Source organism: Sycon ciliatum, chromosome 1 (genome assembly GCF_964019385.1).
Source record: "Sycon ciliatum chromosome 1, ocSycCili1.1, whole genome shotgun sequence".
NCBI classification, from domain to species: Eukaryota; Metazoa; Porifera; class Calcarea; order Leucosolenida; family Sycettidae; genus Sycon; species Sycon ciliatum.
Genome location: NC_088643.1, coordinates 60,495,458 through 60,515,061, shown reverse-complemented (window position 1 = coordinate 60,515,061; position 19,604 = coordinate 60,495,458). Strand labels below are relative to the sequence as shown.

General features: G+C 47.1%; 38 non-coding genes across 38 annotated transcripts; all 38 read left to right on the top strand.

The window, feature by feature from the left end:
* Nucleotides 1–20: 20 nt before the first annotated feature.
* LOC135807679 (5S ribosomal RNA) lies at nt 21–139 on the top strand. Its single transcript, XR_010551949.1, has one exon. It is a non-coding gene; the product is annotated as a 5S ribosomal RNA (ribosomal RNA).
* A 408-nt stretch (nt 140–547) lies between these two features.
* On the top strand, nt 548–666 carry LOC135807235 (5S ribosomal RNA). Its single transcript, XR_010551525.1, has one exon. It is a non-coding gene; the product is annotated as a 5S ribosomal RNA (ribosomal RNA).
* A 402-nt stretch (nt 667–1,068) lies between these two features.
* On the top strand, nt 1,069–1,187 carry LOC135807223 (5S ribosomal RNA). The gene has a single exon (XR_010551515.1). It is a non-coding gene; the product is annotated as a 5S ribosomal RNA (ribosomal RNA).
* A 390-nt stretch (nt 1,188–1,577) lies between these two features.
* LOC135807796 (5S ribosomal RNA) lies at nt 1,578–1,696 on the top strand. Its single transcript, XR_010552051.1, has one exon. It is a non-coding gene; the product is annotated as a 5S ribosomal RNA (ribosomal RNA).
* A 392-nt stretch (nt 1,697–2,088) lies between these two features.
* Nucleotides 2,089–2,207, top strand: LOC135807784 (5S ribosomal RNA). Its single transcript, XR_010552041.1, has one exon. It is a non-coding gene; the product is annotated as a 5S ribosomal RNA (ribosomal RNA).
* A 408-nt stretch (nt 2,208–2,615) lies between these two features.
* On the top strand, nt 2,616–2,734 carry LOC135807773 (5S ribosomal RNA). Its single transcript, XR_010552030.1, has one exon. It is a non-coding gene; the product is annotated as a 5S ribosomal RNA (ribosomal RNA).
* Nucleotides 2,735–3,137: 403 nt separating this feature from the next.
* Nucleotides 3,138–3,256, top strand: LOC135807763 (5S ribosomal RNA). Its single transcript, XR_010552020.1, has one exon. It is a non-coding gene; the product is annotated as a 5S ribosomal RNA (ribosomal RNA).
* A 390-nt stretch (nt 3,257–3,646) lies between these two features.
* LOC135807758 (5S ribosomal RNA) lies at nt 3,647–3,765 on the top strand. Its single transcript, XR_010552019.1, has one exon. It is a non-coding gene; the product is annotated as a 5S ribosomal RNA (ribosomal RNA).
* A 390-nt stretch (nt 3,766–4,155) lies between these two features.
* Nucleotides 4,156–4,274, top strand: LOC135807746 (5S ribosomal RNA). Its single transcript, XR_010552012.1, has one exon. It is a non-coding gene; the product is annotated as a 5S ribosomal RNA (ribosomal RNA).
* Nucleotides 4,275–4,664: 390 nt separating this feature from the next.
* Nucleotides 4,665–4,783, top strand: LOC135807734 (5S ribosomal RNA). Its single transcript, XR_010552001.1, has one exon. It is a non-coding gene; the product is annotated as a 5S ribosomal RNA (ribosomal RNA).
* A 402-nt stretch (nt 4,784–5,185) lies between these two features.
* Nucleotides 5,186–5,304, top strand: LOC135807722 (5S ribosomal RNA). Its single transcript, XR_010551990.1, has one exon. It is a non-coding gene; the product is annotated as a 5S ribosomal RNA (ribosomal RNA).
* Nucleotides 5,305–5,694: 390 nt separating this feature from the next.
* LOC135807710 (5S ribosomal RNA) lies at nt 5,695–5,813 on the top strand. The gene has a single exon (XR_010551979.1). It is a non-coding gene; the product is annotated as a 5S ribosomal RNA (ribosomal RNA).
* A 390-nt stretch (nt 5,814–6,203) lies between these two features.
* LOC135807699 (5S ribosomal RNA) lies at nt 6,204–6,322 on the top strand. Its single transcript, XR_010551968.1, has one exon. It is a non-coding gene; the product is annotated as a 5S ribosomal RNA (ribosomal RNA).
* Nucleotides 6,323–6,724: 402 nt separating this feature from the next.
* Nucleotides 6,725–6,843, top strand: LOC135807687 (5S ribosomal RNA). The gene has a single exon (XR_010551957.1). It is a non-coding gene; the product is annotated as a 5S ribosomal RNA (ribosomal RNA).
* A 390-nt stretch (nt 6,844–7,233) lies between these two features.
* LOC135807676 (5S ribosomal RNA) lies at nt 7,234–7,352 on the top strand. The gene has a single exon (XR_010551946.1). It is a non-coding gene; the product is annotated as a 5S ribosomal RNA (ribosomal RNA).
* A 397-nt stretch (nt 7,353–7,749) lies between these two features.
* LOC135807663 (5S ribosomal RNA) lies at nt 7,750–7,868 on the top strand. Its single transcript, XR_010551935.1, has one exon. It is a non-coding gene; the product is annotated as a 5S ribosomal RNA (ribosomal RNA).
* A 413-nt stretch (nt 7,869–8,281) lies between these two features.
* LOC135807652 (5S ribosomal RNA) lies at nt 8,282–8,400 on the top strand. Its single transcript, XR_010551924.1, has one exon. It is a non-coding gene; the product is annotated as a 5S ribosomal RNA (ribosomal RNA).
* A 403-nt stretch (nt 8,401–8,803) lies between these two features.
* Nucleotides 8,804–8,922, top strand: LOC135807640 (5S ribosomal RNA). Its single transcript, XR_010551913.1, has one exon. It is a non-coding gene; the product is annotated as a 5S ribosomal RNA (ribosomal RNA).
* A 390-nt stretch (nt 8,923–9,312) lies between these two features.
* LOC135807628 (5S ribosomal RNA) lies at nt 9,313–9,431 on the top strand. The gene has a single exon (XR_010551901.1). It is a non-coding gene; the product is annotated as a 5S ribosomal RNA (ribosomal RNA).
* Nucleotides 9,432–9,823: 392 nt separating this feature from the next.
* LOC135807617 (5S ribosomal RNA) lies at nt 9,824–9,942 on the top strand. The gene has a single exon (XR_010551890.1). It is a non-coding gene; the product is annotated as a 5S ribosomal RNA (ribosomal RNA).
* Nucleotides 9,943–10,355: 413 nt separating this feature from the next.
* On the top strand, nt 10,356–10,474 carry LOC135807606 (5S ribosomal RNA). Its single transcript, XR_010551879.1, has one exon. It is a non-coding gene; the product is annotated as a 5S ribosomal RNA (ribosomal RNA).
* Nucleotides 10,475–10,877: 403 nt separating this feature from the next.
* LOC135807594 (5S ribosomal RNA) lies at nt 10,878–10,996 on the top strand. Its single transcript, XR_010551868.1, has one exon. It is a non-coding gene; the product is annotated as a 5S ribosomal RNA (ribosomal RNA).
* Nucleotides 10,997–11,388: 392 nt separating this feature from the next.
* Nucleotides 11,389–11,507, top strand: LOC135807583 (5S ribosomal RNA). The gene has a single exon (XR_010551857.1). It is a non-coding gene; the product is annotated as a 5S ribosomal RNA (ribosomal RNA).
* A 413-nt stretch (nt 11,508–11,920) lies between these two features.
* LOC135807571 (5S ribosomal RNA) lies at nt 11,921–12,039 on the top strand. The gene has a single exon (XR_010551846.1). It is a non-coding gene; the product is annotated as a 5S ribosomal RNA (ribosomal RNA).
* Nucleotides 12,040–12,442: 403 nt separating this feature from the next.
* Nucleotides 12,443–12,561, top strand: LOC135807560 (5S ribosomal RNA). The gene has a single exon (XR_010551835.1). It is a non-coding gene; the product is annotated as a 5S ribosomal RNA (ribosomal RNA).
* A 392-nt stretch (nt 12,562–12,953) lies between these two features.
* LOC135807549 (5S ribosomal RNA) lies at nt 12,954–13,072 on the top strand. The gene has a single exon (XR_010551824.1). It is a non-coding gene; the product is annotated as a 5S ribosomal RNA (ribosomal RNA).
* A 413-nt stretch (nt 13,073–13,485) lies between these two features.
* On the top strand, nt 13,486–13,604 carry LOC135807537 (5S ribosomal RNA). The gene has a single exon (XR_010551813.1). It is a non-coding gene; the product is annotated as a 5S ribosomal RNA (ribosomal RNA).
* A 402-nt stretch (nt 13,605–14,006) lies between these two features.
* On the top strand, nt 14,007–14,125 carry LOC135807526 (5S ribosomal RNA). The gene has a single exon (XR_010551802.1). It is a non-coding gene; the product is annotated as a 5S ribosomal RNA (ribosomal RNA).
* Nucleotides 14,126–14,526: 401 nt separating this feature from the next.
* Nucleotides 14,527–14,645, top strand: LOC135807514 (5S ribosomal RNA). The gene has a single exon (XR_010551790.1). It is a non-coding gene; the product is annotated as a 5S ribosomal RNA (ribosomal RNA).
* Nucleotides 14,646–15,058: 413 nt separating this feature from the next.
* Nucleotides 15,059–15,177, top strand: LOC135807502 (5S ribosomal RNA). The gene has a single exon (XR_010551779.1). It is a non-coding gene; the product is annotated as a 5S ribosomal RNA (ribosomal RNA).
* Nucleotides 15,178–15,580: 403 nt separating this feature from the next.
* LOC135807490 (5S ribosomal RNA) lies at nt 15,581–15,699 on the top strand. The gene has a single exon (XR_010551768.1). It is a non-coding gene; the product is annotated as a 5S ribosomal RNA (ribosomal RNA).
* Nucleotides 15,700–16,089: 390 nt separating this feature from the next.
* LOC135807479 (5S ribosomal RNA) lies at nt 16,090–16,208 on the top strand. Its single transcript, XR_010551757.1, has one exon. It is a non-coding gene; the product is annotated as a 5S ribosomal RNA (ribosomal RNA).
* Nucleotides 16,209–16,606: 398 nt separating this feature from the next.
* Nucleotides 16,607–16,725, top strand: LOC135807467 (5S ribosomal RNA). The gene has a single exon (XR_010551746.1). It is a non-coding gene; the product is annotated as a 5S ribosomal RNA (ribosomal RNA).
* Nucleotides 16,726–17,128: 403 nt separating this feature from the next.
* Nucleotides 17,129–17,247, top strand: LOC135807455 (5S ribosomal RNA). Its single transcript, XR_010551735.1, has one exon. It is a non-coding gene; the product is annotated as a 5S ribosomal RNA (ribosomal RNA).
* A 402-nt stretch (nt 17,248–17,649) lies between these two features.
* LOC135807444 (5S ribosomal RNA) lies at nt 17,650–17,768 on the top strand. The gene has a single exon (XR_010551724.1). It is a non-coding gene; the product is annotated as a 5S ribosomal RNA (ribosomal RNA).
* A 401-nt stretch (nt 17,769–18,169) lies between these two features.
* Nucleotides 18,170–18,288, top strand: LOC135807433 (5S ribosomal RNA). Its single transcript, XR_010551713.1, has one exon. It is a non-coding gene; the product is annotated as a 5S ribosomal RNA (ribosomal RNA).
* A 413-nt stretch (nt 18,289–18,701) lies between these two features.
* Nucleotides 18,702–18,820, top strand: LOC135807422 (5S ribosomal RNA). Its single transcript, XR_010551702.1, has one exon. It is a non-coding gene; the product is annotated as a 5S ribosomal RNA (ribosomal RNA).
* A 403-nt stretch (nt 18,821–19,223) lies between these two features.
* Nucleotides 19,224–19,342, top strand: LOC135807411 (5S ribosomal RNA). Its single transcript, XR_010551691.1, has one exon. It is a non-coding gene; the product is annotated as a 5S ribosomal RNA (ribosomal RNA).
* The last annotated feature ends 262 nt before the right edge of the window (nt 19,343–19,604 follow it).

The window sequence follows — 19,604 nt, the reverse complement described above, 5'->3', positions numbered from 1 at the left end:
GTCGGCGAAAGGAAAAGAATGTCTACGGCCATACCACGTTGAAAATACTGGTTCTCGTCCGATCACCGAAGTCAAGCAACGTCGGGCGAGGTTAGTACTTGGATGGGTGACCGCCTGGGAATACCTCGTGCTGTAGACTTTTTTCTTTTCTTTTCTTTTCTTTTCTTTTCTTTCCTTTTCATTTCATTTCTTTTCTTCTTCTTCTTCTTTTCTTCTCTTTCTTTGTCTTCCTTGCTGCAAGGCTCAGTTCTTCTTCAGTGTTCGTCGCACAGAAAACAGGACAGTGCTGCGTAGATCTACGTTCTTTTTGATTATTCAGCGGCTTCAGTCTATCTTCAAAGGTGTTTTTTTCTTTCTTCCCCGAACCCCTGACCCAGCATGCAATTGCGTATTTGCAGCCGCACGCAGGCAGACGCCCTAGATCCCTGATGGCAGCTATGGACTGCACCTGTGCGCCCAGCATGTATTTGTGTGTGTGTGTTATTGTGCGTGCGTGCGCGACACTGGGTGTTTTCAGTATAAGGGGAGTCGGCGAAAGGAAAAGAATGTCTACGGCCATACCACGTTGAAAATACCGGTTCTCGTCCGATCACCGAAGTCAAGCAACGTCGGGCGAGGTTAGTACTTGGATGGGTGACCGCCTGGGAATACCTCGTGCTGTAGACTTTTTTCTTTTCTTTTCTTTTCTTTTCTTTCCTTTTCATTTCATTTCTTTTCTTCTTCTTCTTCTTTTCTTCTCTTTCTTTGTCTTCCTTGCTGCAAGGCTCAGTTCTTCTTCAGTGTTCGTCGCACAGAAAACAGGACAGTGCTGCGTAGATCTACGTTCTTTTTGATTATTCAGCGGCTTCAGTCTATCTTCAAAGGTGTTTTTTCTTTCTTCCCCGAACCCCTGACCCAGCATGCAATTGCGTATTTGCAGCCGCACGCAGGCAGACGCCTTAGATCCCTGATGGCAGCTATGGACTGTACCTGTGCGCCCAGCATGTATTTGTGTGTGTGTGTTATTGCGCGTGCGTGCGCGACACTGGGTGTTTTCAGTATAAGGGGAGTCGGCGAAAGGAAAAGAATGTCTACGGCCATACCACGTTGAAAATACCGGTTCTCGTCCGATCACCGAAGTCAAGCAACGTCGGGCGAGGTTAGTACTTGGATGGGTGACCGCCTGGGAATACCTCGTGCTGTAGACTTTTTTCTTTTCTTTTCTTTCCTTTTCATTTCATTTCTTTTCTTCTTCTTCTTTTCTTCTCTTTCTTTGTCTTCCTTGCTGCAAGGCTCAGTTCTTCTTCAGTGTTCGTCGCACAGAAAACAGGACAGTGCTGCGTAGATCTACGTTCTTTTTGATTATTCAGCGGCTTCAGTCTATCTTCAAAGGTGTTTTTTTCTTTCTTCCCCGAACCCCTGACCCAGCATGCAATTGCGTATTTGCAGCCGCACGCAGGCAGACGCCCTAGATCCCTGATGGCAGCTATGGACTGTACCTGTGCGGCCAGCATGTATTTGTGTGTGTGTGTTATTGCGCGTGCGTGCGCGACACTGGGTGTTTTCAGTATAAGGGGAGTCGGCGAAAGGAAAAGAATGTCTACGGCCATACCACGTTGAAAATACCGGTTCTCGTCCGATCACCGAAGTCAAGCAACGTCGGGCGAGGTTAGTACTTGGATGGGTGACCGCCTGGGAATACCTCGTGCTGTAGACTTTTTTCTTTTCTTTTCTTTCCTTTTCATTTCATTTCTTTTCTTCTTCTTCTTTTCTTCTCTTTCTTTGTCTTCCTTGCTGCAAGGCTCAGTTCTTCTTCAGTGTTCGTCGCACAGAAAACAGGACAGTGCTGCGTAGATCTACGTTCTTTTTGATTATTCAGCGGCTTCAGTCTATCTTCAAAGGTGTTTTTTTCTTTCTTCCCCGAACCCCTGACCCAGCATGCAATTGCGTATTTGCAGCCGCACGCAGGCAGACGCCCTAGATCCCTGATGGCAGCTATGGACTGTACCTGTGCGCCCAGCATGTATTTGTGTGTGTGTGTGTTATTGTGCGTGCGTGCGCGACACTGGGTGTTTTCAGTATAAGGGGAGTCGGCGAAAGGAAAAGAATGTCTACGGCCATACCACGTTGAAAATACCGGTTCTCGTCCGATCACCGAAGTCAAGCAACGTCGGGCGAGGTTAGTACTTGGATGGGTGACCGCCTGGGAATACCTCGTGCTGTAGACTTTTTTCTTTTCTTTTCTTTTCTTTTCTTTTCTTTCCTTTTCATTTCATTTCTTTTCTTCTTCTTCTTCTTTTCTTCTCTTTCTTTGTCTTCCTTGCTGCAAGGCTCAGTTCTTCTTCAGTGTTCGTCGCACAGAAAACAGGACAGTGCTGCGTAGATCTACGTTCTTTTTGATTATTCAGCGGCTTCAGTCTATCTTCAAAGGTGTTTTTTTCTTTCTTCCCCGAACCCCTGACCCAGCATGCAATTGCGTATTTGCAGCCGCACGCAGGCAGACGCCCTAGATCCCTGATGGCAGCTATGGACTGCACCTGTGCGCCCAGCATGTATTTGTGTGTGTGTGTTATTGTGCGTGCGTGCGCGACACTGGGTGTTTTCAGTATAAGGGGAGTCGGCGAAAGGAAAAGAATGTCTACGGCCATACCACGTTGAAAATACCGGTTCTCGTCCGATCACCGAAGTCAAGCAACGTCGGGCGAGGTTAGTACTTGGATGGGTGACCGCCTGGGAATACCTCGTGCTGTAGACTTTTTTCTTTTCTTTTCTTTTCTTTTCTTTCCTTTTCATTTCATTTCTTTTCTTCTTCTTCTTCTTTTCTTCTCTTTCTTTGTCTTCCTTGCTGCAAGGCTCAGTTCTTCTTCAGTGTTCGTCGCACAGAAAACAGGACAGTGCTGCGTAGATCTACGTTCTTTTTGATTATTCAGCGGCTTCAGTCTATCTTCAAAGGTGTTTTTTTCTTTCTTCCCCGAACCCCTGACCCAGCATGCAATTGCGTATTTGCAGCCGCACGCAGGCAGCCGCCTTAGATCCCTGATGGCAGCTATGGACTGTACCTGTGCGCCCAGCATGTATTTGTGTGTGTGTGTTATTGCGCGTGCGTGCGCGACACTGGGTGTTTTCAGTATAAGGGGAGTCGGCGAAAGGAAAAGAATGTCTACGGCCATACCACGTTGAAAATACCGGTTCTCGTCCGATCACCGAAGTCAAGCAACGTCGGGCGAGGTTAGTACTTGGATGGGTGACCGCCTGGGAATACCTCGTGCTGTAGACTTTTTTCTTTTCTTTTCTTTCCTTTTCATTTCATTTCTTTTCTTCTTCTTCTTTTCTTCTCTTTCTTTGTCTTCCTTGCTGCAAGGCTCAGTTCTTCTTCAGTGTTCGTCGCACAGAAAACAGGACAGTGCTGCGTAGATCTACGTTCTTTTTGATTATTCAGCGGCTTCAGTCTATCTTCAAAGGTGTTTTTTTCTTTCTTCCCCGAACCCCTGACCCAGCATGCAATTGCGTATTTGCAGCCGCACGCAGGCAGACGCCCTAGATCCCTGATGGCAGCTATGGACTGTACCTGTGCGCCCAGCATGTATTTGTGTGTGTGTGTTATTGCGCGTGCGTGCGCGACACTGGGTGTTTTCAGTATAAGGGGAGTCGGCGAAAGGAAAAGAATGTCTACGGCCATACCACGTTGAAAATACCGGTTCTCGTCCGATCACCGAAGTCAAGCAACGTCGGGCGAGGTTAGTACTTGGATGGGTGACCGCCTGGGAATACCTCGTGCTGTAGACTTTTTTCTTTTCTTTTCTTTCCTTTTCATTTCATTTCTTTTCTTCTTCTTCTTTTCTTCTCTTTCTTTGTCTTCCTTGCTGCAAGGCTCAGTTCTTCTTCAGTGTTCGTCGCACAGAAAACAGGACAGTGCTGCGTAGATCTACGTTCTTTTTGATTATTCAGCGGCTTCAGTCTATCTTCAAAGGTGTTTTTTTCTTTCTTCCCCGAACCCCTGACCCAGCATGCAATTGCGTATTTGCAGCCGCACGCAGGCAGACGCCCTAGATCCCTGATGGCAGCTATGGACTGTACCTGTGCGCCCAGCATGTATTTGTGTGTGTGTGTTATTGCGCGTGCGTGCGCGACACTGGGTGTTTTCAGTATAAGGGGAGTCGGCGAAAGGAAAAGAATGTCTACGGCCATACCACGTTGAAAATACCGGTTCTCGTCCGATCACCGAAGTCAAGCAACGTCGGGCGAGGTTAGTACTTGGATGGGTGACCGCCTGGGAATACCTCGTGCTGTAGACTTTTTTCTTTTCTTTTCTTTCCTTTTCATTTCATTTCTTTTCTTCTTCTTCTTTTCTTCTCTTTCTTTGTCTTCCTTGCTGCAAGGCTCAGTTCTTCTTCAGTGTTCGTCGCACAGAAAACAGGACAGTGCTGCGTAGATCTACGTTCTTTTTGATTATTCAGCGGCTTCAGTCTATCTTCAAAGGTGTTTTTTTCTTTCTTCCCCGAACCCCTGACCCAGCATGCAATTGCGTATTTGCAGCCGCACGCAGGCAGACGCCCTAGATCCCTGATGGCAGCTATGGACTGCACCTGTGCGCCCAGCATGTATTTGTGTGTGTGTGTTATTGTGCGTGCGTGCGCGACACTGGGTGTTTTCAGTATAAGGGGAGTCGGCGAAAGGAAAAGAATGTCTACGGCCATACCACGTTGAAAATACCGGTTCTCGTCCGATCACCGAAGTCAAGCAACGTCGGGCGAGGTTAGTACTTGGATGGGTGACCGCCTGGGAATACCTCGTGCTGTAGACTTTTTTCTTTTCTTTTCTTTTCTTTTCTTTCCTTTTCATTTCATTTCTTTTCTTCTTCTTCTTCTTTTCTTCTCTTTCTTTGTCTTCCTTGCTGCAAGGCTCAGTTCTTCTTCAGTGTTCGTCGCACAGAAAACAGGACAGTGCTGCGTAGATCTACGTTCTTTTTGATTATTCAGCGGCTTCAGTCTATCTTCAAAGGTGTTTTTTCTTTCTTCCCCGAACCCCTGACCCAGCATGCAATTGCGTATTTGCAGCCGCACGCAGGCAGACGCCTTAGATCCCTGATGGCAGCTATGGACTGTACCTGTGCGCCCAGCATGTATTTGTGTGTGTGTGTTATTGCGCGTGCGTGCGCGACACTGGGTGTTTTCAGTATAAGGGGAGTCGGCGAAAGGAAAAGAATGTCTACGGCCATACCACGTTGAAAATACCGGTTCTCGTCCGATCACCGAAGTCAAGCAACGTCGGGCGAGGTTAGTACTTGGATGGGTGACCGCCTGGGAATACCTCGTGCTGTAGACTTTTTTCTTTTCTTTTCTTTCCTTTTCATTTCATTTCTTTTCTTCTTCTTCTTTTCTTCTCTTTCTTTGTCTTCCTTGCTGCAAGGCTCAGTTCTTCTTCAGTGTTCGTCGCACAGAAAACAGGACAGTGCTGCGTAGATCTACGTTCTTTTTGATTATTCAGCGGCTTCAGTCTATCTTCAAAGGTGTTTTTTTCTTTCTTCCCCGAACCCCTGACCCAGCATGCAATTGCGTATTTGCAGCCGCACGCAGGCAGACGCCCTAGATCCCTGATGGCAGCTATGGACTGTACCTGTGCGCCCAGCATGTATTTGTGTGTGTGTGTTATTGCGCGTGCGTGCGCGACACTGGGTGTTTTCAGTATAAGGGGAGTCGGCGAAAGGAAAAGAATGTCTACGGCCATACCACGTTGAAAATACCGGTTCTCGTCCGATCACCGAAGTCAAGCAACGTCGGGCGAGGTTAGTACTTGGATGGGTGACCGCCTGGGAATACCTCGTGCTGTAGACTTTTTTCTTTTCTTTTCTTTCCTTTTCATTTCATTTCTTTTCTTCTTCTTCTTTTCTTCTCTTTCTTTGTCTTCCTTGCTGCAAGGCTCAGTTCTTCTTCAGTGTTCGTCGCACAGAAAACAGGACAGTGCTGCGTAGATCTACGTTCTTTTTGATTATTCAGCGGCTTCAGTCTATCTTCAAAGGTGTTTTTTTCTTTCTTCCCCGAACCCCTGACCCAGCATGCAATTGCGTATTTGCAGCCGCACGCAGGCAGACGCCCTAGATCCCTGATGGCAGCTATGGACTGCACCTGTGCGCCCAGCATGTATTTGTGTGTGTGTGTTATTGTGCGTGCGTGCGCGACACTGGGTGTTTTCAGTATAAGGGGAGTCGGCGAAAGGAAAAGAATGTCTACGGCCATACCACGTTGAAAATACCGGTTCTCGTCCGATCACCGAAGTCAAGCAACGTCGGGCGAGGTTAGTACTTGGATGGGTGACCGCCTGGGAATACCTCGTGCTGTAGACTTTTTTCTTTTCTTTTCTTTTCTTTTCTTTCCTTTTCATTTCATTTCTTTTCTTCTTCTTCTTCTTTTCTTCTCTTTCTTTGTCTTCCTTGCTGCAAGGCTCAGTTCTTCTTCAGTGTTCGTCGCACAGAAAACAGGACAGTGCTGCGTAGATCTACGTTCTTTTTGATTATTCAGCGGCTTCAGTCTATCTTCAAAGGTGTTTTTTCTTTCTTCCCCGAACCCCTGACCCAGCATGCAATTGCGTATTTGCAGCCGCACGCAGGCAGACGCCTTAGATCCCTGATGGCAGCTATGGACTGTACCTGTGCGCCCAGCATGTATTTGTGTGTGTGTGTTATTGCGCGTGCGTGCGCGACACTGGGTGTTTTCAGTATAAGGGGAGTCGGCGAAAGGAAAAGAATGTCTACGGCCATACCACGTTGAAAATACCGGTTCTCGTCCGATCACCGAAGTCAAGCAACGTCGGGCGAGGTTAGTACTTGGATGGGTGACCGCCTGGGAATACCTCGTGCTGTAGACTTTTTTCTTTTCTTTTCTTTCCTTTTCATTTCATTTCTTTTCTTCTTCTTCTTTTCTTCTCTTTCTTTGTCTTCCTTGCTGCAAGGCTCAGTTCTTCTTCAGTGTTCGTCGCACAGAAAACAGGACAGTGCTGCGTAGATCTACGTTCTTTTTGATTATTCAGCGGCTTCAGTCTATCTTCAAAGGTGTTTTTTTCTTTCTTCCCCGAACCCCTGACCCAGCATGCAATTGCGTATTTGCAGCCGCACGCAGGCAGACGCCCTAGATCCCTGATGGCAGCTATGGACTGTACCTGTGCGGCCAGCATGTATTTGTGTGTGTGTGTTATTGCGCGTGCGTGCGCGACACTGGGTGTTTTCAGTATAAGGGGAGTCGGCGAAAGGAAAAGAATGTCTACGGCCATACCACGTTGAAAATACCGGTTCTCGTCCGATCACCGAAGTCAAGCAACGTCGGGCGAGGTTAGTACTTGGATGGGTGACCGCCTGGGAATACCTCGTGCTGTAGACTTTTTTCTTTTCTTTTCTTTTCTTTCCTTTTCATTTCATTTCTTTTCTTCTTCTTCTTTTCTTCTCTTTCTTTGTCTTCCTTGCTGCAAGGCTCAGTTCTTCTTCAGTGTTCGTCGCACAGAAAACAGGACAGTGCTGCGTAGATCTACGTTCTTTTTGATTATTCAGCGGCTTCAGTCTATCTTCAAAGGTGTTTTTTTCTTTCTTCCCCGAACCCCTGACCCAGCATGCAATTGCGTATTTGCAGCCGCACGCAGGCAGACGCCCTAGATCCCTGATGGCAGCTATGGACTGTACCTGTGCGCCCAGCATGTATTTGTGTGTGTGTGTGTTATTGTGCGTGCGTGCGCGACACTGGGTGTTTTCAGTATAAGGGGAGTCGGCGAAAGGAAAAGAATGTCTACGGCCATACCACGTTGAAAATACCGGTTCTCGTCCGATCACCGAAGTCAAGCAACGTCGGGCGAGGTTAGTACTTGGATGGGTGACCGCCTGGGAATACCTCGTGCTGTAGACTTTTTTCTTTTCTTTTCTTTTCTTTTCTTTTCTTTTCTTTCCTTTTCATTTCATTTCTTTTCTTCTTCTTCTTCTTTTCTTCTCTTTCTTTGTCTTCCTTGCTGCAAGGCTCAGTTCTTCTTCAGTGTTCGTCGCACAGAAAACAGGACAGTGCTGCGTAGATCTACGTTCTTTTTGATTATTCAGCGGCTTCAGTCTATCTTCAAAGGTGTTTTTTTCTTTCTTCCCCGAACCCCTGACCCAGCATGCAATTGCGTATTTGCAGCCGCACGCAGGCAGACGCCCTAGATCCCTGATGGCAGCTATGGACTGCACCTGTGCGCCCAGCATGTATTTGTGTGTGTGTGTTATTGTGCGTGCGTGCGCGACACTGGGTGTTTTCAGTATAAGGGGAGTCGGCGAAAGGAAAAGAATGTCTACGGCCATACCACGTTGAAAATACCGGTTCTCGTCCGATCACCGAAGTCAAGCAACGTCGGGCGAGGTTAGTACTTGGATGGGTGACCGCCTGGGAATACCTCGTGCTGTAGACTTTTTTCTTTTCTTTTCTTTTCTTTTCTTTCCTTTTCATTTCATTTCTTTTCTTCTTCTTCTTCTTTTCTTCTCTTTCTTTGTCTTCCTTGCTGCAAGGCTCAGTTCTTCTTCAGTGTTCGTCGCACAGAAAACAGGACAGTGCTGCGTAGATCTACGTTCTTTTTGATTATTCAGCGGCTTCAGTCTATCTTCAAAGGTGTTTTTTTCTTTCTTCCCCGAACCCCTGACCCAGCATGCAATTGCGTATTTGCAGCCGCACGCAGGCAGCCGCCTTAGATCCCTGATGGCAGCTATGGACTGTACCTGTGCGCCCAGCATGTATTTGTGTGTGTGTGTTATTGCGCGTGCGTGCGCGACACTGGGTGTTTTCAGTATAAGGGGAGTCGGCGAAAGGAAAAGAATGTCTACGGCCATACCACGTTGAAAATACCGGTTCTCGTCCGATCACCGAAGTCAAGCAACGTCGGGCGAGGTTAGTACTTGGATGGGTGACCGCCTGGGAATACCTCGTGCTGTAGACTTTTTTCTTTTCTTTTCTTTCCTTTTCATTTCATTTCTTTTCTTCTTCTTCTTTTCTTCTCTTTCTTTGTCTTCCTTGCTGCAAGGCTCAGTTCTTCTTCAGTGTTCGTCGCACAGAAAACAGGACAGTGCTGCGTAGATCTACGTTCTTTTTGATTATTCAGCGGCTTCAGTCTATCTTCAAAGGTGTTTTTTTCTTTCTTCCCCGAACCCCTGACCCAGCATGCAATTGCGTATTTGCAGCCGCACGCAGGCAGACGCCCTAGATCCCTGATGGCAGCTATGGACTGTACCTGTGCGCCCAGCATGTATTTGTGTGTGTGTGTTATTGCGCGTGCGTGCGCGACACTGGGTGTTTTCAGTATAAGGGGAGTCGGCGAAAGGAAAAGAATGTCTACGGCCATACCACGTTGAAAATACCGGTTCTCGTCCGATCACCGAAGTCAAGCAACGTCGGGCGAGGTTAGTACTTGGATGGGTGACCGCCTGGGAATACCTCGTGCTGTAGACTTTTTTCTTTTCTTTTCTTTCCTTTTCATTTCATTTCTTTTCTTCTTCTTCTTTTCTTCTCTTTCTTTGTCTTCCTTGCTGCAAGGCTCAGTTCTTCTTCAGTGTTCGTCGCACAGAAAACAGGACAGTGCTGCGTAGATCTACGTTCTTTTTGATTATTCAGCGGCTTCAGTCTATCTTCAAAGGTGTTTTTTTCTTTCTTCCCCGAACCCCTGACCCAGCATGCAATTGCGTATTTGCAGCCGCACGCAGGCAGACGCCCTAGATCCCTGATGGCAGCTATGGACTGTACCTGTGCGCCCAGCATGTATTTGTGTGTGTGTGTGTTATTGTGCGTGCGTGCGCGACACTGGGTGTTTTCAGTATAAGGGGAGTCGGCGAAAGGAAAAGAATGTCTACGGCCATACCACGTTGAAAATACCGGTTCTCGTCCGATCACCGAAGTCAAGCAACGTCGGGCGAGGTTAGTACTTGGATGGGTGACCGCCTGGGAATACCTCGTGCTGTAGACTTTTTTCTTTTCTTTTCTTTTCTTTTCTTTTCTTTTCTTTCCTTTTCATTTCATTTCTTTTCTTCTTCTTCTTCTTTTCTTCTCTTTCTTTGTCTTCCTTGCTGCAAGGCTCAGTTCTTCTTCAGTGTTCGTCGCACAGAAAACAGGACAGTGCTGCGTAGATCTACGTTCTTTTTGATTATTCAGCGGCTTCAGTCTATCTTCAAAGGTGTTTTTTTCTTTCTTCCCCGAACCCCTGACCCAGCATGCAATTGCGTATTTGCAGCCGCACGCAGGCAGACGCCCTAGATCCCTGATGGCAGCTATGGACTGCACCTGTGCGCCCAGCATGTATTTGTGTGTGTGTGTTATTGTGCGTGCGTGCGCGACACTGGGTGTTTTCAGTATAAGGGGAGTCGGCGAAAGGAAAAGAATGTCTACGGCCATACCACGTTGAAAATACCGGTTCTCGTCCGATCACCGAAGTCAAGCAACGTCGGGCGAGGTTAGTACTTGGATGGGTGACCGCCTGGGAATACCTCGTGCTGTAGACTTTTTTCTTTTCTTTTCTTTTCTTTTCTTTCCTTTTCATTTCATTTCTTTTCTTCTTCTTCTTCTTTTCTTCTCTTTCTTTGTCTTCCTTGCTGCAAGGCTCAGTTCTTCTTCAGTGTTCGTCGCACAGAAAACAGGACAGTGCTGCGTAGATCTACGTTCTTTTTGATTATTCAGCGGCTTCAGTCTATCTTCAAAGGTGTTTTTTTCTTTCTTCCCCGAACCCCTGACCCAGCATGCAATTGCGTATTTGCAGCCGCACGCAGGCAGACGCCTTAGATCCCTGATGGCAGCTATGGACTGTACCTGTGCGCCCAGCATGTATTTGTGTGTGTGTGTTATTGCGCGTGCGTGCGCGACACTGGGTGTTTTCAGTATAAGGGGAGTCGGCGAAAGGAAAAGAATGTCTACGGCCATACCACGTTGAAAATACCGGTTCTCGTCCGATCACCGAAGTCAAGCAACGTCGGGCGAGGTTAGTACTTGGATGGGTGACCGCCTGGGAATACCTCGTGCTGTAGACTTTTTTCTTTTCTTTTCTTTCCTTTTCATTTCATTTCTTTTCTTCTTCTTCTTTTCTTCTCTTTCTTTGTCTTCCTTGCTGCAAGGCTCAGTTCTTCTTCAGTGTTCGTCGCACAGAAAACAGGACAGTGCTGCGTAGATCTACGTTCTTTTTGATTATTCAGCGGCTTCAGTCTATCTTCAAAGGTGTTTTTTTCTTTCTTCCCCGAACCCCTGACCCAGCATGCAATTGCGTATTTGCAGCCGCACGCAGGCAGACGCCCTAGATCCCTGATGGCAGCTATGGACTGTACCTGTGCGCCCAGCATGTATTTGTGTGTGTGTGTGTTATTGTGCGTGCGTGCGCGACACTGGGTGTTTTCAGTATAAGGGGAGTCGGCGAAAGGAAAAGAATGTCTACGGCCATACCACGTTGAAAATACCGGTTCTCGTCCGATCACCGAAGTCAAGCAACGTCGGGCGAGGTTAGTACTTGGATGGGTGACCGCCTGGGAATACCTCGTGCTGTAGACTTTTTTCTTTTCTTTTCTTTTCTTTTCTTTTCTTTTCTTTCCTTTTCATTTCATTTCTTTTCTTCTTCTTCTTCTTTTCTTCTCTTTCTTTGTCTTCCTTGCTGCAAGGCTCAGTTCTTCTTCAGTGTTCGTCGCACAGAAAACAGGACAGTGCTGCGTAGATCTACGTTCTTTTTGATTATTCAGCGGCTTCAGTCTATCTTCAAAGGTGTTTTTTTCTTTCTTCCCCGAACCCCTGACCCAGCATGCAATTGCGTATTTGCAGCCGCACGCAGGCAGACGCCCTAGATCCCTGATGGCAGCTATGGACTGCACCTGTGCGCCCAGCATGTATTTGTGTGTGTGTGTTATTGTGCGTGCGTGCGCGACACTGGGTGTTTTCAGTATAAGGGGAGTCGGCGAAAGGAAAAGAATGTCTACGGCCATACCACGTTGAAAATACCGGTTCTCGTCCGATCACCGAAGTCAAGCAACGTCGGGCGAGGTTAGTACTTGGATGGGTGACCGCCTGGGAATACCTCGTGCTGTAGACTTTTTTCTTTTCTTTTCTTTTCTTTTCTTTCCTTTTCATTTCATTTCTTTTCTTCTTCTTCTTCTTTTCTTCTCTTTCTTTGTCTTCCTTGCTGCAAGGCTCAGTTCTTCTTCAGTGTTCGTCGCACAGAAAACAGGACAGTGCTGCGTAGATCTACGTTCTTTTTGATTATTCAGCGGCTTCAGTCTATCTTCAAAGGTGTTTTTTTCTTTCTTCCCCGAACCCCTGACCCAGCATGCAATTGCGTATTTGCAGCCGCACGCAGGCAGACGCCTTAGATCCCTGATGGCAGCTATGGACTGTACCTGTGCGCCCAGCATGTATTTGTGTGTGTGTGTTATTGCGCGTGCGTGCGCGACACTGGGTGTTTTCAGTATAAGGGGAGTCGGCGAAAGGAAAAGAATGTCTACGGCCATACCACGTTGAAAATACCGGTTCTCGTCCGATCACCGAAGTCAAGCAACGTCGGGCGAGGTTAGTACTTGGATGGGTGACCGCCTGGGAATACCTCGTGCTGTAGACTTTTTTCTTTTCTTTTCTTTCCTTTTCATTTCATTTCTTTTCTTCTTCTTCTTTTCTTCTCTTTCTTTGTCTTCCTTGCTGCAAGGCTCAGTTCTTCTTCAGTGTTCGTCGCACAGAAAACAGGACAGTGCTGCGTAGATCTACGTTCTTTTTGATTATTCAGCGGCTTCAGTCTATCTTCAAAGGTGTTTTTTTCTTTCTTCCCCGAACCCCTGACCCAGCATGCAATTGCGTATTTGCAGCCGCACGCAGGCAGACGCCCTAGATCCCTGATGGCAGCTATGGACTGTACCTGTGCGCCCAGCATGTATTTGTGTGTGTGTGTGTTATTGTGCGTGCGTGCGCGACACTGGGTGTTTTCAGTATAAGGGGAGTCGGCGAAAGGAAAAGAATGTCTACGGCCATACCACGTTGAAAATACCGGTTCTCGTCCGATCACCGAAGTCAAGCAACGTCGGGCGAGGTTAGTACTTGGATGGGTGACCGCCTGGGAATACCTCGTGCTGTAGACTTTTTTCTTTTCTTTTCTTTTCTTTTCTTTTCTTTTCTTTCCTTTTCATTTCATTTCTTTTCTTCTTCTTCTTCTTTTCTTCTCTTTCTTTGTCTTCCTTGCTGCAAGGCTCAGTTCTTCTTCAGTGTTCGTCGCACAGAAAACAGGACAGTGCTGCGTAGATCTACGTTCTTTTTGATTATTCAGCGGCTTCAGTCTATCTTCAAAGGTGTTTTTTTCTTTCTTCCCCGAACCCCTGACCCAGCATGCAATTGCGTATTTGCAGCCGCACGCAGGCAGACGCCCTAGATCCCTGATGGCAGCTATGGACTGCACCTGTGCGCCCAGCATGTATTTGTGTGTGTGTGTTATTGTGCGTGCGTGCGCGACACTGGGTGTTTTCAGTATAAGGGGAGTCGGCGAAAGGAAAAGAATGTCTACGGCCATACCACGTTGAAAATACCGGTTCTCGTCCGATCACCGAAGTCAAGCAACGTCGGGCGAGGTTAGTACTTGGATGGGTGACCGCCTGGGAATACCTCGTGCTGTAGACTTTTTTCTTTTCTTTTCTTTTCTTTTCTTTCCTTTTCATTTCATTTCTTTTCTTCTTCTTCTTCTTTTCTTCTCTTTCTTTGTCTTCCTTGCTGCAAGGCTCAGTTCTTCTTCAGTGTTCGTCGCACAGAAAACAGGACAGTGCTGCGTAGATCTACGTTCTTTTTGATTATTCAGCGGCTTCAGTCTATCTTCAAAGGTGTTTTTTCTTTCTTCCCCGAACCCCTGACCCAGCATGCAATTGCGTATTTGCAGCCGCACGCAGGCAGACGCCTTAGATCCCTGATGGCAGCTATGGACTGTACCTGTGCGCCCAGCATGTATTTGTGTGTGTGTGTTATTGCGCGTGCGTGCGCGACACTGGGTGTTTTCAGTATAAGGGGAGTCGGCGAAAGGAAAAGAATGTCTACGGCCATACCACGTTGAAAATACCGGTTCTCGTCCGATCACCGAAGTCAAGCAACGTCGGGCGAGGTTAGTACTTGGATGGGTGACCGCCTGGGAATACCTCGTGCTGTAGACTTTTTTCTTTTCTTTTCTTTCCTTTTCATTTCATTTCTTTTCTTCTTCTTCTTTTCTTCTTCTTTTCTTCTCTTTCTTTGTCTTCCTTGCTGCAAGGCTCAGTTCTTCTTCAGTGTTCGTCGCACAGAAAACAGGACAGTGCTGCGTAGATCTACGTTCTTTTTGATTATTCAGCGGCTTCAGTCTATCTTCAAAGGTGTTTTTTTCTTTCTTCCCCGAACCCCTGACCCAGCATGCAATTGCGTATTTGCAGCCGCACGCAGGCAGACGCCCTAGATCCCTGATGGCAGCTATGGACTGTACCTGTGCGCCCAGCATGTATTTGTGTGTGTGTGTTATTGCGCGTGCGTGCGCGACACTGGGTGTTTTCAGTATAAGGGGAGTCGGCGAAAGGAAAAGAATGTCTACGGCCATACCACGTTGAAAATACCGGTTCTCGTCCGATCACCGAAGTCAAGCAACGTCGGGCGAGGTTAGTACTTGGATGGGTGACCGCCTGGGAATACCTCGTGCTGTAGACTTTTTTCTTTTCTTTTCTTTTCTTTTCTTTTCTTTTCTTTCCTTTTCATTTCATTTCTTTTCTTCTTCTTCTTCTTTTCTTCTCTTTCTTTGTCTTCCTTGCTGCAAGGCTCAGTTCTTCTTCAGTGTTCGTCGCACAGAAAACAGGACAGTGCTGCGTAGATCTACGTTCTTTTTGATTATTCAGCGGCTTCAGTCTATCTTCAAAGGTGTTTTTTTCTTTCTTCCCCGAACCCCTGACCCAGCATGCAATTGCGTATTTGCAGCCGCACGCAGGCAGACGCCCTAGATCCCTGATGGCAGCTATGGACTGCACCTGTGCGCCCAGCATGTATTTGTGTGTGTGTGTTATTGTGCGTGCGTGCGCGACACTGGGTGTTTTCAGTATAAGGGGAGTCGGCGAAAGGAAAAGAATGTCTACGGCCATACCACGTTGAAAATACCGGTTCTCGTCCGATCACCGAAGTCAAGCAACGTCGGGCGAGGTTAGTACTTGGATGGGTGACCGCCTGGGAATACCTCGTGCTGTAGACTTTTTTCTTTTCTTTTCTTTTCTTTTCTTTCCTTTTCATTTCATTTCTTTTCTTCTTCTTCTTCTTTTCTTCTCTTTCTTTGTCTTCCTTGCTGCAAGGCTCAGTTCTTCTTCAGTGTTCGTCGCACAGAAAACAGGACAGTGCTGCGTAGATCTACGTTCTTTTTGATTATTCAGCGGCTTCAGTCTATCTTCAAAGGTGTTTTTTTCTTTCTTCCCCGAACCCCTGACCCAGCATGCAATTGCGTATTTGCAGCCGCACGCAGGCAGACGCCTTAGATCCCTGATGGCAGCTATGGACTGTACCTGTGCGCCCAGCATGTATTTGTGTGTGTGTGTTATTGCGCGTGCGTGCGCGACACTGGGTGTTTTCAGTATAAGGGGAGTCGGCGAAAGGAAAAGAATGTCTACGGCCATACCACGTTGAAAATACCGGTTCTCGTCCGATCACCGAAGTCAAGCAACGTCGGGCGAGGTTAGTACTTGGATGGGTGACCGCCTGGGAATACCTCGTGCTGTAGACTTTTTTCTTTTCTTTTCTTTCCTTTTCATTTCATTTCTTTTCTTCTTCTTCTTTTCTTCTCTTTCTTTGTCTTCCTTGCTGCAAGGCTCAGTTCTTCTTCAGTGTTCGTCGCACAGAAAACAGGACAGTGCTGCGTAGATCTACGTTCTTTTTGATTATTCAGCGGCTTCAGTCTATCTTCAAAGGTGTTTTTTTCTTTCTTCCCCGAACCCCTGACCCAGCATGCAATTGCGTATTTGCAGCCGCACGCAGGCAGACGCCCTAGATCCCTGATGGCAGCTATGGACTGTACCTGTGCGCCCAGCATGTATTTGTGTGTGTGTGTTATTGTGCGTGCGTGCGCGACACTGGGTGTTTTCAGTATAAGGGGAGTCGGCGAAAGGAAAAGAATGTCTACGGCCATACCACGTTGAAAATACCGGTTCTCGTCCGATCACCGAAGTCAAGCAACGTCGGGCGAGGTTAGTACTTGGATGGGTGACCGCCTGGGAATACCTCGTGCTGTAGACTTTTTTCTTTTCTTTTCTTTTCTTTCCTTTTCATTTCATTTCTTTTCTTCTTCTTCTTCTTTTCTTCTCTTTCTTTGTCTTCCTTGCTGCAAGGCTCAGTTCTTCTTCAGTGTTCGTCGCACAGAAAACAGGACAGTGCTGCGTAGATCTACGTTCTTTTTGATTATTCAGCGGCTTCAGTCTATCTTCAAAGGTGTTTTTTTCTTTCTTCCCCGAACCCCTGACCCAGCATGCAATTGCGTATTTGCAGCCGCACGCAGGCAGACGCCCTAGATCCCTGATGGCAGCTATGGACTGTACCTGTGCGCCCAGCATGTATTTGTGTGTGTGTGTTATTGCGCGTGCGTGCGCGACACTGGGTGTTTTCAGTATAAGGGGAGTCGGCGAAAGGAAAAGAATGTCTACGGCCATACCACGTTGAAAATACCGGTTCTCGTCCGATCACCGAAGTCAAGCAACGTCGGGCGAGGTTAGTACTTGGATGGGTGACCGCCTGGGAATACCTCGTGCTGTAGACTTTTTTCTTTTCTTTTCTTTTCTTTTCTTTCCTTTTCATTTCATTTCTTTTCTTCTTCTTCTTCTTTTCTTCTCTTTCTTTGTCTTCCTTGCTGCAAGGCTCAGTTCTTCTTCAGTGTTCGTCGCACAGAAAACAGGACAGTGCTGCGTAGATCTACGTTCTTTTTGATTATTCAGCGGCTTCAGTCTATCTTCAAAGGTGTTTTTTTCTTTCTTCCCCGAACCCCTGACCCAGCATGCAATTGCGTATTTGCAGCCGCACGCAGGCAGACGCCCTAGATCCCTGATGGCAGCTATGGACTGCACCTGTGCGCCCAGCATGTATTTGTGTGTGTGTGTTATTGTGCGTGCGTGCGCGACACTGGGTGTTTTCAGTATAAGGGGAGTCGGCGAAAGGAAAAGAATGTCTACGGCCATACCACGTTGAAAATACCGGTTCTCGTCCGATCACCGAAGTCAAGCAACGTCGGGCGAGGTTAGTACTTGGATGGGTGACCGCCTGGGAATACCTCGTGCTGTAGACTTTTTTCTTTTCTTTTCTTTTCTTTTCTTTCCTTTTCATTTCATTTCTTTTCTTCTTCTTCTTCTTTTCTTCTCTTTCTTTGTCTTCCTTGCTGCAAGGCTCAGTTCTTCTTCAGTGTTCGTCGCACAGAAAACAGGACAGTGCTGCGTAGATCTACGTTCTTTTTGATTATTCAGCGGCTTCAGTCTATCTTCAAAGGTGTTTTTTCTTTCTTCCCCGAACCCCTGACCCAGCATGCAATTGCGTATTTGCAGCCGCACGCAGGCAGACGCCTTAGATCCCTGATGGCAGCTATGGACTGTACCTGTGCGCCCAGCATGTATTTGTGTGTGTGTGTTATTGCGCGTGCGTGCGCGACACTGGGTGTTTTCAGTATAAGGGGAGTCGGCGAAAGGAAAAGAATGTCTACGGCCATACCACGTTGAAAATACCGGTTCTCGTCCGATCACCGAAGTCAAGCAACGTCGGGCGAGGTTAGTACTTGGATGGGTGACCGCCTGGGAATACCTCGTGCTGTAGACTTTTTTCTTTTCTTTTCTTTCCTTTTCATTTCATTTCTTTTCTTCTTCTTCTTTTCTTGTTCTTTTCTTCTCTTTCTTTGTCTTCCTTGCTGCAAGGCTCAGTTCTTCTTCAGTGTTCGTCGCACAGAAAACAGGACAGTGCTGCGTAGATCTACGTTCTTTTTGATTATTCAGCGGCTTCAGTCTATCTTCAAAGGTGTTTTTTTCTTTCTTCCCCGAACCCCTGACCCAGCATGCAATTGCGTATTTGCAGCCGCACGCAGGCAGACGCCCTAGATCCCTGATGGCAGCTATGGACTGTACCTGTGCGCCCAGCATGTATTTGTGTGTGTGTGTTATTGCGCGTGCGTGCGCGACACTGGGTGTTTTCAGTATAAGGGGAGTCGGCGAAAGGAAAAGAATGTCTACGGCCATACCACGTTGAAAATACCGGTTCTCGTCCGATCACCGAAGTCAAGCAACGTCGGGCGAGGTTAGTACTTGGATGGGTGACCGCCTGGGAATACCTCGTGCTGTAGACTTTTTTCTTTTCTTTTCTTTTCTTTTCTTTTCTTTTCTTTCCTTTTCATTTCATTTCTTTTCTTCTTCTTCTTCTTTTCTTCTCTTTCTTTGTCTTCCTTGCTGCAAGGCTCAGTTCTTCTTCAGTGTTCGTCGCACAGAAAACAGGACAGTGCTGCGTAGATCTACGTTCTTTTTGATTATTCAGCGGCTTCAGTCTATCTTCAAAGGTGTTTTTTTCTTTCTTCCCCGAACCCCTGACCCAGCATGCAATTGCGTATTTGCAGCCGCACGCAGGCAGACGCCCTAGATCCCTGATGGCAGCTATGGACTGCACCTGTGCGCCCAGCATGTATTTGTGTGTGTGTGTTATTGTGCGTGCGTGCGCGACACTGGGTGTTTTCAGTATAAGGGGAGTCGGCGAAAGGAAAAGAATGTCTACGGCCATACCACGTTGAAAATACCGGTTCTCGTCCGATCACCGAAGTCAAGCAACGTCGGGCGAGGTTAGTACTTGGATGGGTGACCGCCTGGGAATACCTCGTGCTGTAGACTTTTTTCTTTTCTTTTCTTTTCTTTTCTTTCCTTTTCATTTCATTTCTTTTCTTCTTCTTCTTCTTTTCTTCTCTTTCTTTGTCTTCCTTGCTGCAAGGCTCAGTTCTTCTTCAGTGTTCGTCGCACAGAAAACAGGACAGTGCTGCGTAGATCTACGTTCTTTTTGATTATTCAGCGGCTTCAGTCTATCTTCAAAGGTGTTTTTTTCTTTCTTCCCCGAACCCCTGACCCAGCATGCAATTGCGTATTTGCAGCCGCACGCAGGCAGACGCCTTAGATCCCTGATGGCAGCTATGGACTGTACCTGTGCGCCCAGCATGTATTTGTGTGTGTGTGTTATTGCGCGTGCGTGCGCGACACTGGGTGTTTTCAGTATAAGGGGAGTCGGCGAAAGGAAAAGAATGTCTACGGCCATACCACGTTGAAAATACCGGTTCTCGTCCGATCACCGAAGTCAAGCAACGTCGGGCGAGGTTAGTACTTGGATGGGTGACCGCCTGGGAATACCTCGTGCTGTAGACTTTTTTCTTTTCTTTTCTTTCCTTTTCATTTCATTTCTTTTCTTCTTCTTCTTTTCTTCTCTTTCTTTGTCTTCCTTGCTGCAAGGCTCAGTTCTTCTTCAGTGTTCGTCGCACAGAAAACAGGACAGTGCTGCGTAGATCTACGTTCTTTTTGATTATTCAGCGGCTTCAGTCTATCTTCAAAGGTGTTTTTTTCTCGTTCTTTTTGATTATTCAGCGGCTTCAGTCTATCTTCAAAGGTGTTTTTTTCTTTCTTCCCCGAA